The 16,805-nt window shown below is 37.2% G+C and overlaps 1 protein-coding gene across 15 annotated transcripts in view; it reads left to right on the forward strand.

Annotated features, from left to right (window-relative positions):
- CDH18 (cadherin 18) overlaps nt 1-16,805 on the forward strand; it is a 578,978-nt gene that overhangs the window by 342,068 nt on the left and 220,105 nt on the right. For 10 of the 15 annotated variants that reach the window (XM_026842284.1, XM_026842282.1, XM_026842297.1 and 7 more), the window contains one exon: nt 16,538-16,617. The gene's annotated coding sequence lies outside the window, so the exon portion shown is untranslated. The remainder of the gene's footprint in view (nt 1-16,537; nt 16,618-16,805) is intronic. The other 5 variants (XM_026842283.1, XM_026842294.1, XM_026842287.1 and 2 more) reach the window with 1 other exon arrangement.

Below are 16,805 nucleotides of genomic sequence, written 5' to 3' on the forward strand. Positions count from 1 at the left end.
GAATTATGACAGCAACGAATTATGAGCTTCTTAAAGAAGCCTTGAACACTGTTGTTCCTAAACTTACCCTTAGTGGTGAGCCCTACGAACAAGATAAAATTTTCTTAACTGACACAGCCTGATCATGCACAAGTCTTTCCCCTGTGGAGCTTATCTAACTAGGGAAAACATGATTAGCATTACTCCTTTTTATTTACTGTTGAGTGTTTCAGTCAGTATGTAAGAGACCTAAAAATAAAATGAGTATTTTTACATTTTGTCTTGATGCTTTCATTAATATTTTATAAACCTCTTACAAAATAAACCACAGTGAATGCTAACTTAGTGATTGAGAACTTGTATTCTTATATAGGTACAATAAAATATTAACTTCTATTTCTGTAATTGACTGTGAATCAAAAAAAAAAAAAAAAAGGCAAAGAAACAGACGCTTAAGCCTACATATTTTGACTTCTTTACATAATTGCTAGACTTGACATCTCATATTTGGGGAGTTTCCTTATTTGATAAATAAATGTATTTCAACAAGGAATGTATATGTGACATAATTTTATATCCTGCTGTGAGGTTACTATTGCACACAGAAATACTGCATAAGTCATACAAGCTACGTGCATTATAAACGGACAGGATGATCTGTGGGCTTAATGAAGTGAATGAGGTGTTTTTCTTATGGCTATGTCTATAGCAGATACAGTAAAAGAAGACACAAACGTGCAAAACCCGTTTTCTTTTATTGTTGGTTACAGTGCCAGGTTTGAGCTAACTTGTAGTGACCTTTCTTTCCCTAGTTCAGGATTTCCACTGAAACAATGCAGCTTCTTCAGCTGTGATCTTTATCCTTCTCATCCACTAACAATGCCCCTGAAGGTACTGGAGATTCCCAGGGAGGCTCTCTATGCAGTTCACCTATTATGTATTTAGAATTCAGTGTCGACTTGTCTGTTCTAAACATGTATTTTGGGTGCGGTTAAAACTGTGGCCACATTCACTATCTTCACTCTGCTTGTCAAGTCCAGTCCACACACAAATAGTTTGTATGGCAGTAAGTTGCAGATCCATATACAGAGGATCTTGGTTGTCCAAGGCAGAATACAAATAAAGACAGAGACTATATGTTTCAGCCTACACAGATGAATGAACAGCAAGTTAAGTGTGGGGTAATTGCAAGAACAAAGAGTAGCAATTGATGTGTTTATAAAATTCATATAAGCTTTTTTTTTTTTTTTATGATAGCCTTATTCTATACCGTGATTCAGTTCCTCTTGCTATTATTATTTTAAGAAGACTTTTTTTGAAGAATCGTTTGACCTGTAGTCTAGTCAGCTCCTCCTGAAAGTGTGTAAGAGAACAATATTCCATCAATCATTTTTCTCCTTTTATATGTGCTTTCTGGAATCAACTATTTTAATTTAGAATTCCAGTTTTAATTTAAGAAGAAAATCAGCAGGATTCTGCTTCCAGGATTCTGCAGACATAAACGTGTCACCTGTATGTAACCCTGTTACATCTGTGAGTAAAATGTTAGCCATCCCATTGTATATGCAATATGTTTTTAAGGGGGGTGGGGTGTCCATTGAAAGAGAAAAGAAAACAATTATGTGTTATTACATGGTGTGTTTAATCTGTGGATCTCAAAGTACTGAGGAAAAAGACCCAGAACACCTGAGATTATTGTTCCCATAGAGTTGTAGGATAAAAATCAATCTTTTGAATTCTAAAAATGAACAGGAAGCTATAACGGTCTTTTAGATGCAGGCAAGTTAATAAGCAGAAATAGTTCTTTCCATAAAGAATGAGCACTGTACCATTATGATAGCAGTCACATATAAAAGTGACTGTAATATTCTGAGCAAAGCAGTGGCTTGAATAAGCAGAGCTTTGCTTTGGTGCAGATGACAAGCCAGTAGAGAGCTGTGAGTTATGATCATGGGACAGACCATCCTGAGTAGCGTAGTGGTAGACATCTGCTACAAATTACATGACCAAAAGGAAGGAGATGAAGTCTCTTATGAGCTTAAGGAAATCTCATGACAGGTAAAATCATTGAAGATGTTACCAACCTTAATGTCTACTAGGAGGGCAACATAATATGGCACAGTGCAAGCAAAAAAAAAGAGGTGCCTTTCTTGTGTTGAACACAATTCATTGACACAGGTGATCAAAGAGTCAATAAGGGCAGATGCTCTGCAGACCTGTTATTCACAAACAAGGAAGATCTGGCTAAAGATGTCAAGGTCAATGGCAGAGGTAATTGCAGTGAACATTTTGTAAAGTTTAAAATTCAGAAAAAAGTGAACAAGACATATAGAATCACAAACCTGAATTTGAGGAGAACAAACTTTGGCTTGTTCAGGAATCTTCTTGGCAAGATCCCATAGGAGTCTGCACTGGGGAACAAAAGGGCCCAAGGCAAATGGTTGACCTTCAAGGACAACTTCATCAGTTAGTGGGCTACACCAGTGTGCAGAAATCCACACAAATATGGCAGAAGACCATCACAGATGAACAGGAGAGTTTTGACGGAAGATAAGCAAAACCAGAAAGTACACAAAGGTGGAAGCTGGGATGGGTTTCCTGGTTACTTCCTACAGAGGGATTGCCCAAGCATCTAGAGATTAGGTTAGGAAAGCTGTGGTTCGGTTGTATCAAGGACTGTGGAAGAAACAAGATGATGGGCTTTTCTAAGTACATTGGCAGCAAAAGGCAGCCTAGGGAAACAGCCCACTGCTCAGTGGAGCAGAGGATGTAATGGCAAAGGACATGGAAAAGGCCAAGGCCCTCTGTACTTTTTTCTGCCTTGCTTTTTACTACTGAGGTCTGTTCTTTTAGACCTCCCAGGTTCCTGAGCCTACCAGCAGAGACTGGGGTGTCAGGTATTACCCTCCACAAGGGTGGATAGAACTAGGTAATTCTTAAGCCAGCTGAATATAGCCAAGTCTGTGGGACCAAGTAGGTTGTGTCTGACTGAACATGCTAAGGGATTTGACCAGTGTTGCAATAAGGCTTTTCTTTCTTTTCTTTGAAACGTTGTGGTGAGCAGTAAAGATTCCTAATGGCTGGAGAAAGGCACACAGCCATCTTCAAGAAGGATCCAGGTAACTTGGGGTTGGTCATCCTAACCTCAGTTCCTGGGAAAGTTATGGAGTATAGAAGTTTCTTGGAAAAGTTACAAAGTCTAGAAGTAAACATGTGAAAGACAAGAAAGTAATTAGGAGAAATCAACATAGATTTACCAAGGGCAAACCATGGCTGACCTATTAGCTGTCATCTGTGATGGCTGGCCCTGAAGACAAGGGGAATGGATGCTCTTTACCTTGATTTTTTAGCAACATTTTCAATGCTGTATCCCATATTGTTCCAATAGCCAGGTTTGTTGAGATGCCATCTGCAAATGTTTTCTGTAAGGTGAAAATTGGCTGTAGCACCAAGATCAGAGGTTTGTGATCAGTGGTGCCAAATTCAGGTGAGGTCCAGTGACTAGTGGTGTTCCTCAGGGTCTGCATCTAGAGGAAGCACTGTTTTCATGTCTATATTAATGACCTGGAAAATAGGGTGGACTGCACTCTCAGGAAGTTTTCAGAGGAACCTTGACAGAGAGGACAAATGAGCTGACAGAAACATCATGAAATTCAACAAAGGCAAATGCTAAGTCTTGCATTGGGTTGGAATAGTTTACCATGCAGCACTACAGGCTTGGTGCCAGCAGGACAGAAAGCATCTTTACAGAAAAGGCCATGGGCAGGTCCTGGCAAAGAAAGCTATGAGAAGAAAGCCGACTGCATTCTGCAGTGTATTAGCTAGAAAGTAGCCAGCAGGTTGAGGGGAGAAATTTTTCTCCTGAAACTGTATCTGGAGTATTGTGTCCAGTTTGAGCACCCCATGATGGGAAAGATATTGATGTACTGGAGTGAACCCGAGGAGGAGCTATTGAGATGGTCATGGAACTGGAGTTCATGTGAATTATGAGGAGAGGTTGAGAGAGCTGGGTTTGATTAGCCCTAAGAAGATAAGACTACAGGGAAGTCTTACTGCTGTCTTCAGTTACTTAATGAGAGAGTACAGAGAAGAAAGAGATGAATTCTTAGTTGTGTGTGACAATAAATCAAAATGCAATGGGCACAAGGTGAAGAATGAGAAATTTTGATCAGAAAAAAATAAATACGAGAGCAATCAAATACTGGAACAGGTTTCCCAGTCTGGTTTGGAGTCTTCACCTTGAAGATATGCTAAACTTGTCTGGACAAGTCCCTGAATAACCTGATCTCATTGTCCCTGTTTCTAGCAGAAGTCCCATCCAGCCTAAGTACTTCTACAGGTCTGTAATCACTGTTTAAAATATGTTAGATGATTTAAAAAAAAAAAAAAAAAAAAAAAGTGGCATGAGTATAAAATATTTCAAGTACTTTTAATCTTAAGGTTTTCTTTATTGCTTGCGTATATAGCTTTGTTGTATTTCTGAGCAACTAGGTAAGAACTCTGAAACACAGCATTGTCAGTTTATTTCTGGCAGAAATGACAAAAGGCATATGGGAAAGCACTTGTTAGGAGCTCCTGAATTTTCCCTTATGACTTCCAGAAATGGGCTGTATTCAAAAGTGTTGCAGAAAAGCGTTGCAGATGCTTCTGACTTTATCCGAATTGAACTCCGCTGTCAAAAAAATCATGGCTTGTTCATTATTTATCATGAGTCCACAAAAAAAAGCAAGACTAATCATACAGTGCTGCATTTCTGAGCATAGCATTTCTGAGCATAGTTTAGTTTTTTTTCACACAGTTGCTAAAAGATTAGTAGAGTTTTTTGTATGACAAATATTTTTGTTACATAAGAACATTTTGGTATTTTTATTAAAAGAATTCATGAAGTAAACCCAGCACCTTAATATCACTTTGCCATTTCACTGCACTATTTAAACAGGAAGAAAAAACCCTCAAAAACATCCCTGGTTAACCTGAAAGACAGCCTGCAGTACACATTCTTAGTCGTTAGTAATTCTAGCCATAGAAGCACATTCTTCTCCTAGTAGAAATAACTGAATAAATAAACTCCCAGTAGTAATTAAGGCTGATTTGGATTTTAAAGGATGGTTGGGGTTTTTGGCTGATTTGGTTTGTGGGGGTTTTTTTTTAAAACCATTGAACTGAGGAATGTACTCTCATCTGAACAAAATATTCCAGTTCCATTAATTTGCCAAGAATTCTGGGCTCCAGGAAAATACATAAATATAAACAAGAGGTATATATCACTGTGAAGTATAAAACGCTTACTGTAACTCTTGTGAGTATCTGTTTAACTGTAGAGCTTATATTGTACTTAGTCTCCAGCCCTTCATGGTTATGCAAATTCAACTTACTTTCTTTGAATGTGCCTGAAGTACATGAGCAGTCATACATTCTTACATTCTTTCAGTTAAGGACTATAAACATTATTTATGCCAACTAAGGGATAGAAGTATTTATAGAACTGTATTGATAAATCTTGATACTAAAGTAGCAGAGACATAAATTTTTATATGTTGTTAACTGCAACATCAACAGCATGCTGATAAACCTTACAGGGCTTGACTGTCAAAACTGTCAAAATTATAGCCAGGCACATGTTGATATATGTGTTGTTGTTATTTTCTACCTAGAGATGGACTGAAGGAGGTGACCCTTCTGTGGAATTCATTGTAAGGCTTTGCTGCAGGACAGAGGATGAGACTGTAGCTATAATTTTACTTCCCATTAGCTGTCAGTTGAAAATCTGTTGGAAAGATATTCTATTCACAGATTTCTTTATAAAAGGAACTAAAATTATATATTTGAGCGTATTCAGTTGACAGTTACCTGAAAGTAATGACACAGTGGAGAGGGAATAAATACTTTGAAGCCCATGAAACTTAGTTTCATGAGTGAATGGAATTTTTCTGAGATTATACCCTCCATCGGATGAATATAATTTAAACATAGATGAAACAAGAAATAGTCTTGCAATTATACATATTAAAGGGCTAGTCTCACATTAAGCAGCATGGGATTTTTTTTTTTTTTTAAATCCTTTTTCTTCTGTGTTCTGCAGTTTTCAGTTCACATTATTTTGCCTAAAGCACTTGCAGGCAAATGACTTTCAGACATGACAGTCAGGGTGTGGTATTCCTAAGAATCCTCTAATAACTTCTTATAAAATAACTATTTCAAAAATACTAAACTTGATTGATTGACTCAACTACTTTGCAGTAATTGTCGGGGGCAGGGGGGAGTTAGTTGATTGTTGGGAGGATTTTGAGCTCAACAGGTTATTTTCTTACTCTGCTAAATCGGATATGTCCTATGTGGTAAACTCTCTGACTTTTGCAAGAAGAATGTGAAATTCTTTTTCTGAGCAATTTCAGTTACAGATGCAAAAGTCCAACTGTATAAATACAGGCAATTATTTTTATATTATACTCAGAGATGGGTATGCCCGGCTCTGACATGGATGTAAGATGGGGGAAAGGAATGTTTTTTGGGATCAGAAGGAATTACATTTCTGATGGAAATGGGGAACGCCTTTAGAATCTGTCCTATGTGGAAAATTTAAAATTTGTTTATTCTGTTGAGCTATGAGGCTAAACCCTAAGACTTGACATAGAATGTATGATAATTTTCAGTGATCTTTATGGAAAGACACAGCCAGCCTGTGAGAGAAGCTGGATCAAGCTCTGTGCAAAGAGGAAATTAAATTTTTATGTTAACATTTTAAAATATAACCTTCTCCTTTTTCTGATGTTTGATTACCCCTCACTTCTGGATGTTTTATTAAAACTCTGGTCAGAACAATAGTGGCAAATTGATAATTATTGGTTACATGTATACTCAAGTCCTTCAAAACCTTCCGTGACTGCTAAGCTGTCACTTTGTTTCTAGATCTGCCCCACTTGTGCCATTCATTGAGCTTATTCGGACTTTACATACACTCAAGAAGCTGATTGGAGAAGAATGGAAAGAATTTAACTGAACTTTCTGTATACATAGTGACCCTGGAGAAAGAGGAAAACAGGTTTTGGATGGTGGTTTTGAGCTAACGTGTCTCTGACACTGTAAGCTGACATGATAATTCTCTTTATTTTCCCACTAGGATTTCAAAATTATTGATGAAAGATGCTTTCTGAGGAACGTAAAAGGGAAACTGTTTTGATCCATTTAATAATCTGCAGCACTAGTTTTTACCTCAAATTATATACAGGAATACATTTGGTTTATTTGGAAAGAATAAGTAAGAATCAATATCAGAAAAATCCTTTTGCCACAGAAATAGAAGAGTAGTGGATATACTTACATTTGGATATTCTGAAGTAGTAATTATTGTTGCTATAAATCACATTCCTCAAAGACACAGGCAAGACAGAAATTAGAGAAAAATCCCATACTGTATTTTCTAACTCCTTACATTATTGTATTATAGGCATTCATATTGAAAGAAAATACATATTAAAAAAAAAAAAAAAATCATGCTATGGGCAACTTCACCCCTTACTTGCAAAAGCCGGGCAGGTTATATACTTTTCTGTTGGGATTGTTTCAGGATGCAATCTTGTTCAGTTATCTTTGTACAACATACGTGTTCCATTTCAAGTGAAGATCTATGTTTTCACTTTGAGTTTTGAATTTAGATATGTTCACAACCAAACAAAATATTTGTATATGTGGGAAACAGAACCTCAAAAAATTTTAAAGTTTCTAAGGGTTATTTGTGTTTAATGTGCGGATCTGATGACCACAACTCTTGCCACAAAAGCACACTGAATAACTCCTAGGGAAAGCATGTTAGATCTTTGAAAAAATAGTTACACCCTGAAAAGAGCAGGCAAACATCCTCAAATCACAAAACAGTGGAAATCCCAAGACATGATAATTTGTGATTGGTCCACTTACTGTGAGGTTCTATAGTTTCATTCTGTTATATACTATAAAACATCCAAAGTCAAACCTCACTGAAAAATCCATTACAGTTGTACTCCTATAAAGCTAGAGGTTTGTGTGTGCGTGAAAATCTGACTGTGTCACAGAGATCCCTCAAGGTCACCAGCGGTCACCACGAGATGGGCCTTCTTTCTCTGGCCCTGTAGTATCAACTTTCTATGTTCATCCTCCACTGCAGCCCCAGACAGACTGGAGGAGGTTTGAGTCTGGGGTTCTCGTTAGGCTGTTCCAGGATGCAGTTTATAGATTTTAGACACTTATGTAAGTAAGGAATACTTTGTTATCCAGTTGTCACTAATCAAACTCAACTAAAGATAAAATTCAAGTACTAACATTTGTCTATAGAATGCAAATTAGACCATACAATTTATAATGTTTTTAGGCTAAATAATGAAGTGAAAGACATTACAGTTAACCTTGCAGCACAAGTCTTATGTCAAATCATCTGTTCCTCCCTCGAGTTGATTTTATATCCATGTTGTTAGGACAACACTGACTGCCATCCTCTTTCTGCTTGCCTTAAACCTCAAATTACACTTGCTCAGACGTTTTTGTAAGGTCATTTACAAAGCACCCTTGGTGGCCTCTTGCATTTCCTTGTGTAAGGTCTTTCATTAGATGTTACATTCTGTAGCAACCTCTACTTTAAAATTGTGTGTGTTACAAAGATCTCTGTAGGATAACTGAATGATAACATAAAACAATCAGCTGAGACCAGATATGTAACATGCTGAGATAACCCATTTATAATTTTTCTCCCCTCCCTAGACATGTGAAAGTATACTAACAGGAACACAGGAAATGGCAGCAAGTGTTCATGATATAAAAAAATTGCCAGTTTGTGTATCTTTATTGGCATTACTACTGACAAACGTCTACCAGAAAGTGTTAAAATGTCTAATTCTGAATAATTTACACAGACAGATTGAAACATTTTTAGTTGGATTACTAGCTGTACTATTGTCAAATATGTTTACATATCTCTTTGTTGGTGCAAGATTTTCTTGAAGCTGGAATATCTGTAATATGGGGAAATAATTCAGTTCAGACATACAGTCTATTTCTCATTATATGGGTGTGCATCATCAGAACTGTATAGAAGATTTTCCCTGTGGAAGAAAATTTAGTTTACAATTTCTGTATGAAGAGAGCACATATGCTTAGTCCCTAAATTGGGCAGCGCTGGCGCTTGGAAGGTAAAGCTAAGTGATGGGGTTACATGAATCATTATATCCATTAGCATTCATTGCCCGAGGGGTTCTGGTCACTTGAAAACTGTCAGTGTGTGACAGAAACCCGAAGAGCGGCAGGAACCAAGATTATCTGCCTGTCTTTGAATTCAAGCAAGATACCAGCTGACTTTACAAGGTACCAGCCAGCAGAGTTGGTTGCAATACATACTTCTCTGCACCTGCTTCAGTGAATTAGGCCCTATATATTTATTTTTGTGAATGATCTGTCATTGATGTGGACATATTCCTCCTCAGATGCAGGACTTGGTGTTTCTTCTTGTTGAACTTCCTGAGATTCTGGTCTGCCCATTTCTCTAGCACGTTGAAGTTCTCCTGAGTGGCAGCACACTCATCTGGTGCAGCAGTCACCCTTCCCCACCCCCTGCCCCCCGGTTTTATATATTATCTGTAAACTTCCTTGAGAGTGCACTCTGTTCTGTTTTTCAGGTCACTAACAAAAATGCCAATAGTAGTGGCCACTGTATTGACACCTGGGGTACAACACTGGCCTCTAGCTGGACTTTGTACTTATCACAGCCCTCTCTGCCTGGCCACTCAGGCGGTTTTCAATCCACCTCACTGCACATACCTAACCCAGCCTTCATCAACTTGTCTATGAGGATGATCCAGGAGGCAGTGTCAAAAGTCTCCTTAAAGCTGAAGTATACAACATCCACTGCTCTCCCCTCATCCACCAAGCTAGTCACCTCATTACTGAAGGCAATCAGTCAGGTTGGTTAACTATCATTTCCCCTTCATAAATCCATGCTGACTACTCCTGATCATTTTCTTGTCCTTCATGTCCCTGGAAATAGTTTCCAGGATTAGATCTTTTCACCATCCCAGTGATTGAGGTGAGGTTAACAAGCCCATAGATTCCTGGATTCTTGTCCTTCTTGAAGACAGGAATGACATTTTCTTTCTTCCAGTTTTCAGGAACCTCTCCTGATTGCCACAGTCTTTCAAAGGTAATTGAGTGGCCTCACAATGACATCAGTCAGCTCCCTCAGTACTCAGGGGTGCTTCCTGTCAGGCTTCATGGACTTATGTAGGTCCAGATTCTTTAAAAGTTCCTAACCTGATTCTTCTCCATGAAGGGTGTCTTCCTTACTCTAGACTTTGCCACTGGCCTAAGGGACCTATGACTCCTGAAGGCCAGTCTTTCCAATAAAGACTGAAGTGAAGAAGGCATCAAGTTAAAACACTTAATCAGAAACGTGTTTGGCTTGATTAATTTAGTAGACAGTTTTTGTAGACCTTTGCCTAAATTCACGTTAAGGTGTGGTGGATCAGTCTTTCCAGACCCTGTGAACTTTATATCCATGGAGTTAGGAGCCTGCCTACACCATGTGTTCATGCCTCAGTGTCATAGCAAGAGGCACCAAAGTAAGTTTCAGGATTCCTCAGCTTCTGTATGAGGAATGCAAACAGAGCCTGGAGGTTACAGGGCACTTTTCCTGGATCTGCTGTATTTTTTCTAGATACCAGAGTTTAGAAATGCTGATGTCAAGTGAGAGCTAGTTCACGTTATTGAGCTAATTTTGTTTTCTCTGTTTTTGTGATGACTAAACACTGCTGAAAAGAGAGTTAAGTGACTTAGCTAATTTATCTTCCCTACTTCTTGAACTTCACTGATTATATGTTGTGCCATAAGTACTTAGTTAATGTTGATTACATATAAACCTCAGTTACGGTTTTCTAAAACCTGTTACACATTTGCTCAGTAAATAGATTCCCTGAAATTATTTATATTAATTCTTTTATACTTTAAATGTACTTTCTTTCTCCTCAGACAGTGTAGGGAGAAAAGTTGTTGCACTAAAAGCCTCATTTCATCCTGGTCTTGCACATGCAATCCATTTGCTCAGTGGGGTTCCAACTAATTATAGAAACAAGAACAGCACACTGGGGAATGCATGCACCTAACAGAGACCTGAAAGCTTCCAACCTTAAGCTTTGCTAATGGCAAATGATCTTAGCGATCTTACTCTGCTGCATCTCAGGCAAGAATTAGAGAAAAGTTAAAACCCAGCCTTGCTCATTTTAAACTTAATTGATAATATCTGTTCTATTATTTTATATTGTTATCCACATGTTGCATTTGCTTGGAGATATAAAAAGCAATGCTGAACTACTTTTTTTAATCTTTCAGGAGCTTTTCTGTTGACACAGTTGGAATATGAGCTAAAACATAGCAGCTTGCTCTGATCAGAAATATGTAGCAGTTTACAAAACGTAGCACTGTGTGTTCTGCTCTGTACAATGAGCTTTAGTCTGTTCCTGTTGTAAGACCACTGTAATTACTGGAGCCACACAAGGGATGAAGCTTTACACAGTTCAAGTGAAGGCTTTGATCACACACTCTCCAGTTTGTCTAATGCTTGGTCAAAAGATGTACTAAATTGCTTAGGACTTTTTTTTTTTTTTTTTTTTTTTTCCGCCTGAGAATACAATTGGCACTGAAAAAGCTAAGCCATTTCTGGAGTTTAAATTTCTAGTCTTAATTATAATAATATCAATAAAACTCTTACACAATAAAGAAAGGATGCAGGATGAGGAAGGAAAGCTTGAGTAGTTCAGGGGTATTTCTTGCTTTGGAGTGGTCAGCCTCTGGGAGAATTCTGTATTAGCTTTCAGGTTGCTGAAGAGGGTTTTAGATGTTTTTAAAATAGCTGTTAGTATCAATGATGGAAAGGTAAAAATATACTGGTCTTCAGATTAACCTACTTTGCAGATGTTGATTCCTAATATCTTTGAAAATACATAAGAAATTATGATAGGCAAAAAGACAGTTATATGAATGCTGTGTTTCTTAAAATATCCAAATTTTATAAGTAGGAGAAAAATGAATGACACCACAGAAATAAAATTAGGGCCAAGTCACAGTGTCAAGCATGTTATTTCTTCCAACCTTGAGATTTTTGTGGAAGGGTAAGGATCTTCCTGGTTAGAGGACACACTAAACAAAGCTTTGAATAGAAAATTGCAGTAGGTATTATAATATGGTGGTAATAGTTCCACAAACTGGTTTGAGATTATTTAAAAAAAAAATGAACCTATCTTGTGTATGAAGAATTCCAGTAAACTACATGTGACTAAACTACTGAAGGAAAACTAAACATAGTTTAAAAATAGTTAAAAAAATTTCATTCGTGCTTTTTTAATGCAAAAGATACAAAACACTATTTGGAATATAGAAGGTAACAGACATGTAGGTGGATGAGATCCAGCCATTACAGATTGAGTGTTAAGAGCCTGGTACTATTGGGTAGATTGTTTAGCCCACTCTGTTTTTATCATTTACTGAAAAGAAGCAAGCAGAAAATATTGGAATGCTGAAGAGAGCCCTTTCAGATCATCCTTCTACAGTTTAGTATTCAACCAATTTGTCTTGGGCTCCTAAATCTATTGAGCTGACCTAACATCTTACTGCTTCAGGTGCTATTGATCTCCTTGATAACTTTTTTTTTTTCCTGAACAGTTCCTTAGCTAACCCTTTCCTTATGCTAAGTAGTTGCTCCCACAGTGCTCATACTGAAGAGTCACCAACACTTGTTTCAGCCCATCACTTTTCTGTAGAACGATTTTCATTCAATATGGTTCAAACTCAGTTTGTTAAATATGTAAGTATCTGCAAGTTCACTGCTTTAGTTGCTGTAATAGTACTGCTTCAAACTGTAGGTTTTCGGAGGTTTAGGAATCTTTAGTACAAAATTTGCATAGCAAAACCTCAGTTGTGTTCTATTTCCTCTAGAATCTTACTGGGATACCAGTAAGAAAATAGATCTGTACAATATTGATACCACCTATAATTTGAAAGCAAAATCACAGGACTAAAAGTAAGAACAGTGTTAATAAACTGGTTTTCACTCTTTTGAAAATGGTGTCTAATTTCTATATATGACTATGGTTTTCATCTGGTGATTATACTGCAATCCAGAAAAGAGAAAAAGAATTTCTTAATTATTGAAAGTTATTTAAAATTTTAATTTTATTAAGTATTGACAAATTACTCATTTATGTTTTCTATTTGTCTTTAGATGAAAATTCACTGGTGTAATTCTCTTTGTGAGATGCAAAGGAGAACTAAATAAAAAGCAACAACTATTTCCTCTCCAAAAGATATTCCATTATAACCCTTTGCAAGGGGAGAGGGGAAATCAAAGGCTGCAGGAGAAATTTATGGTGGTTTTTAGAGAAAGTAAATTTGAGTTAGCTTTTAATTCTCTGGTAAATAAAATACATAGTTTTGACGTTCTGTCTACAAAAAGGGGGTTAGAATTTTTCTTTTCTAATTAATGTAGCTATCAGTTGGAATGCTGCAAAAGCACTGGGACTGTAGGGTTTGGGATGCTAACAGCATAGTACTTGAAACGATCAAGTTTCTAATTTTATTGCTGAGAATTTTTTTCTCTTTATTATCCTGTTTTGCAGAGTAATCAGTTCTGAGTATTGTCTCCACCTTCATATGTAATCATTAAATGTTATTTAACAGGAATAATTATCATATTTTAAAAGTAATTTCCAATGAATAGTGCTTGATATACAAGTTTAACTCATTGCAGCCTTTTTACCTCATCTTGCATATTTCCATACTGTGCTTTTCACATTAAAAAAAAAAAATAAAAAAAAAATCCGATGTTTAAGAGTTGACATGAAAGCATTTGGTTTGAACCAGCAGGGGAAAGTGAGTAAGCTGAGACAGGCAACTGTTCATTCAGGTGCTGCCTGATGTTTCTGTGGAAGAAAGGGCTCTCATAGAAACTCTCACCTGTACATTTCCCTGTGATCTCATTGCAAAACCGATTGCTAGTCCCATGGCCTTGCTTTGCCTTTTCTGCTTTTCTGTTGGTGGTTTGCAATCTCCTTCCCCTTTATCTCTCCATGAGTTCTAACAAAGAGAATAGAAAAGTGTTTTGCTCTTTCTATTCCTTGACCTTTCTTCCCAGGTTAGTAATGCAAAGTCTGTATTAGGGTTTTGTTGGTTGGTTGGTTTGGTTTTTTGGGTTTGGGGTTTTTTTGTTTGTTTTTTGGGGTTTTTTTGTGAATTAGCCTTGGGAACCAGAGCAGTGGAACCACCACACCAGTGTCATGGTTTGTGGCCCCCTATCATTGTATTCTGATTCCAACTGTTTTAATTCTGCAGGACTTGAGCACACACAGGAATGCCTAGCAGAGTAGCTGCACTGGCAGGTGTAATTCTGGAGATGAGAAAGATTAAATGAATTTGAAATAGATGAGAAAGGGAGATTAATTAAGCACTTGAGAAATTACTCTGTCTTCAGAAAAGAAATTTTTTTTTTGGTTACAGGTTCTCTTATCTCTAACCTGACGTTTCCTGCAACGCAAGAATATAAATGATAACAACACAAATTTATAAAAAATATTACTCCTTAAGAAAAATAAATAAAAATTTTTTTTTTGGATAAAATATATTTTCTTGATAAAATTTTAATTGCAGCCTTGGTAAGTTTAAGAAGAATATTAAGGAATTTGTTTCTTTCAAAATAAAGAAAAAACTTTGGAAAGTAAGTTGGTGGCTAGGTTTTAATTTCTGCGCTGGCTGGATATTGCCAGAGGAGAGCTGGGGGCAGGGTGTACTTGGGGCAGGGTTTGATACACTTGCATTTCAGTACAGTGTGCGTGTTCACACCCACCGAAATCACAGTGCTCCTGCTAATGGTCAGCGCTGCAGGCTTGGGAAAGAGGCCATTCAGCGCTGGCAGTGGCAGTGCCCCATGCATGTTGGGCAGCCCAGCTCCCCCACAGTGGTTCATCGCCGGGCACCTCCTGCTGAGTGGCTGCTGCTCCCTTTTCATGGTTTTACATCGGGGTGGTTAGCAGGGACCTCAATGATCCTGTCACCCCCAGCCAGTCTCTGACTTTTTCCACATCTAAAGCCATACTGGCAGACAGCTTGTGACTGCCTTCTAGTCTCCCACCCCAAAGGCATTGCGAGGATGTCAAGTTGGTTGCAGTTAATCTGTGCTTCTCTCTGTGTGTACCTACATTAGTAGTGTGGGCAGGTGTTGTTCAGACCTGGTTTTATCCGAGCACTGCTTTCAAGCGGGGTGTACTCCATGACTTTTGACATGCCGCATTTTTCTGTGTGTAAGATGGGATAATGCCTGTTTTCATTCAGAGAGTATTTCCTTCAGAAATACATTTTTAATGCATTTTCACCTATGCAGTACAGTGGCTGTCTCCTAGCAGTGTGTAAGGAGTGGGTGTGCATAGCACAACAGGACTCTTGGCGTAGTCTCTCAGCATCACCACCCACTGCTATGAATAGACAGAAACTTTGTAACTGGTGGTGGTCATCTAAAAGCTGTGTCTGGTGTTGACAAGAGGTATGCGAATGCCTCTGATTTTCCTTTTAGAAAGCAAAATGTTCTTATTTCACGTTTTAGTCGTGATGAGCTGTTTCATCATGAAACAGAATTGTGTTTAATTTGGTGACATCTCTAACATACATTAGGTCTGAAATGACTGGTTAAACTTTAATTTTCTAAGACGCTAACTGGTGTCTTGTAAATGAGATTTACTGTAAATCCTCCATGCTTCATCATGCTAGTTTTATAGGAATAATTCCAGTACATTTGGTTCGTGCTAGAATTGCAATTATTAATAACCATTGAATGTCTGGTGTTAGCACCACATTACTAGCTGATACTGATAACTTTGGGGAATGTTAAGTAATCAGCAGTTATTATGTACTTCAGAAAATATAAGTTTCTTACAGCTGTCTTTTTTTTCAGTTGCGTTTTCTCTGTGGAAATTTTCAGCTTTTGTATTAAAAAAAAAAAAAAGCTTCAAATAATTTTAATTCCATATGGATGGGGCAACATATTTGGACTTTCAATTAAAAAAAAAAAAAAAAAAAAAAAAAAAAAAAAAAAAAAGTGATGCTAACATGGTGGTAGGCACAAACCCTGGCTAATCCTTTAATACAGTAGAGCAATGAAGAAAGCATTAGAAAAAATGAATTAACTGTTGAAATATTTGTGATTCACAGTATGGTGAAAAGATAGAAAATTGAACTAATGTGAAGGCAATAGATCTGCTTTTAATATATTTATATATATTTAATATCATTGCTTTTGTGGTTTTGTTTTGTTTTGTTTTTGTTTTTCTTCCTTGTTGTCTAAAGATGTTATTTCTATGCCTCACCATAGTATTTTTGTGAGGGGATTTCATGCTCAGAGATACTTATTAGGTGTTATGAGAAAAAAATTTAAGTGCTAATACCACTGTTACTTTGATTTTTACTTCCTCTGAAAGAGTTTTATTTAGTAAAATACCCTCTCCCTTGGTTCTTTGAATTCTGACATGTGTGGGGGTTTTTTGTTTTTGTTTCCCAGCAGCTAAAGAGGCAGTAGGTTTGATTTGGCAAGTCATTTGGAAAAGGAGGAGTGCAGAAGTGCCCTGTAACTGCTGAACAGTAAGTGCCTGTTTTACCTGCTATTTTAGCTGCAGAAGTAAGTAGGATACGCAGATGGATTGTTATGAAACTTTTATAATACTGAGAAGCATATAAAAATGTGCACGCATGGAAGTCTAACTATTCTGAAGCTGAAATACTTTTTTTTTTTTAAAAAAAAAAAAAAAAAAAAAAAAAAAAAAAAAAAA

The sequence above is a fragment of the Athene cunicularia genome, assembly GCF_003259725.1.
Source record: "Athene cunicularia isolate RWA chromosome 2 unlocalized genomic scaffold, athCun1 chr2_part1, whole genome shotgun sequence".
In the NCBI taxonomy this organism is placed as follows: Eukaryota; Metazoa; Chordata; class Aves; order Strigiformes; family Strigidae; genus Athene; species Athene cunicularia.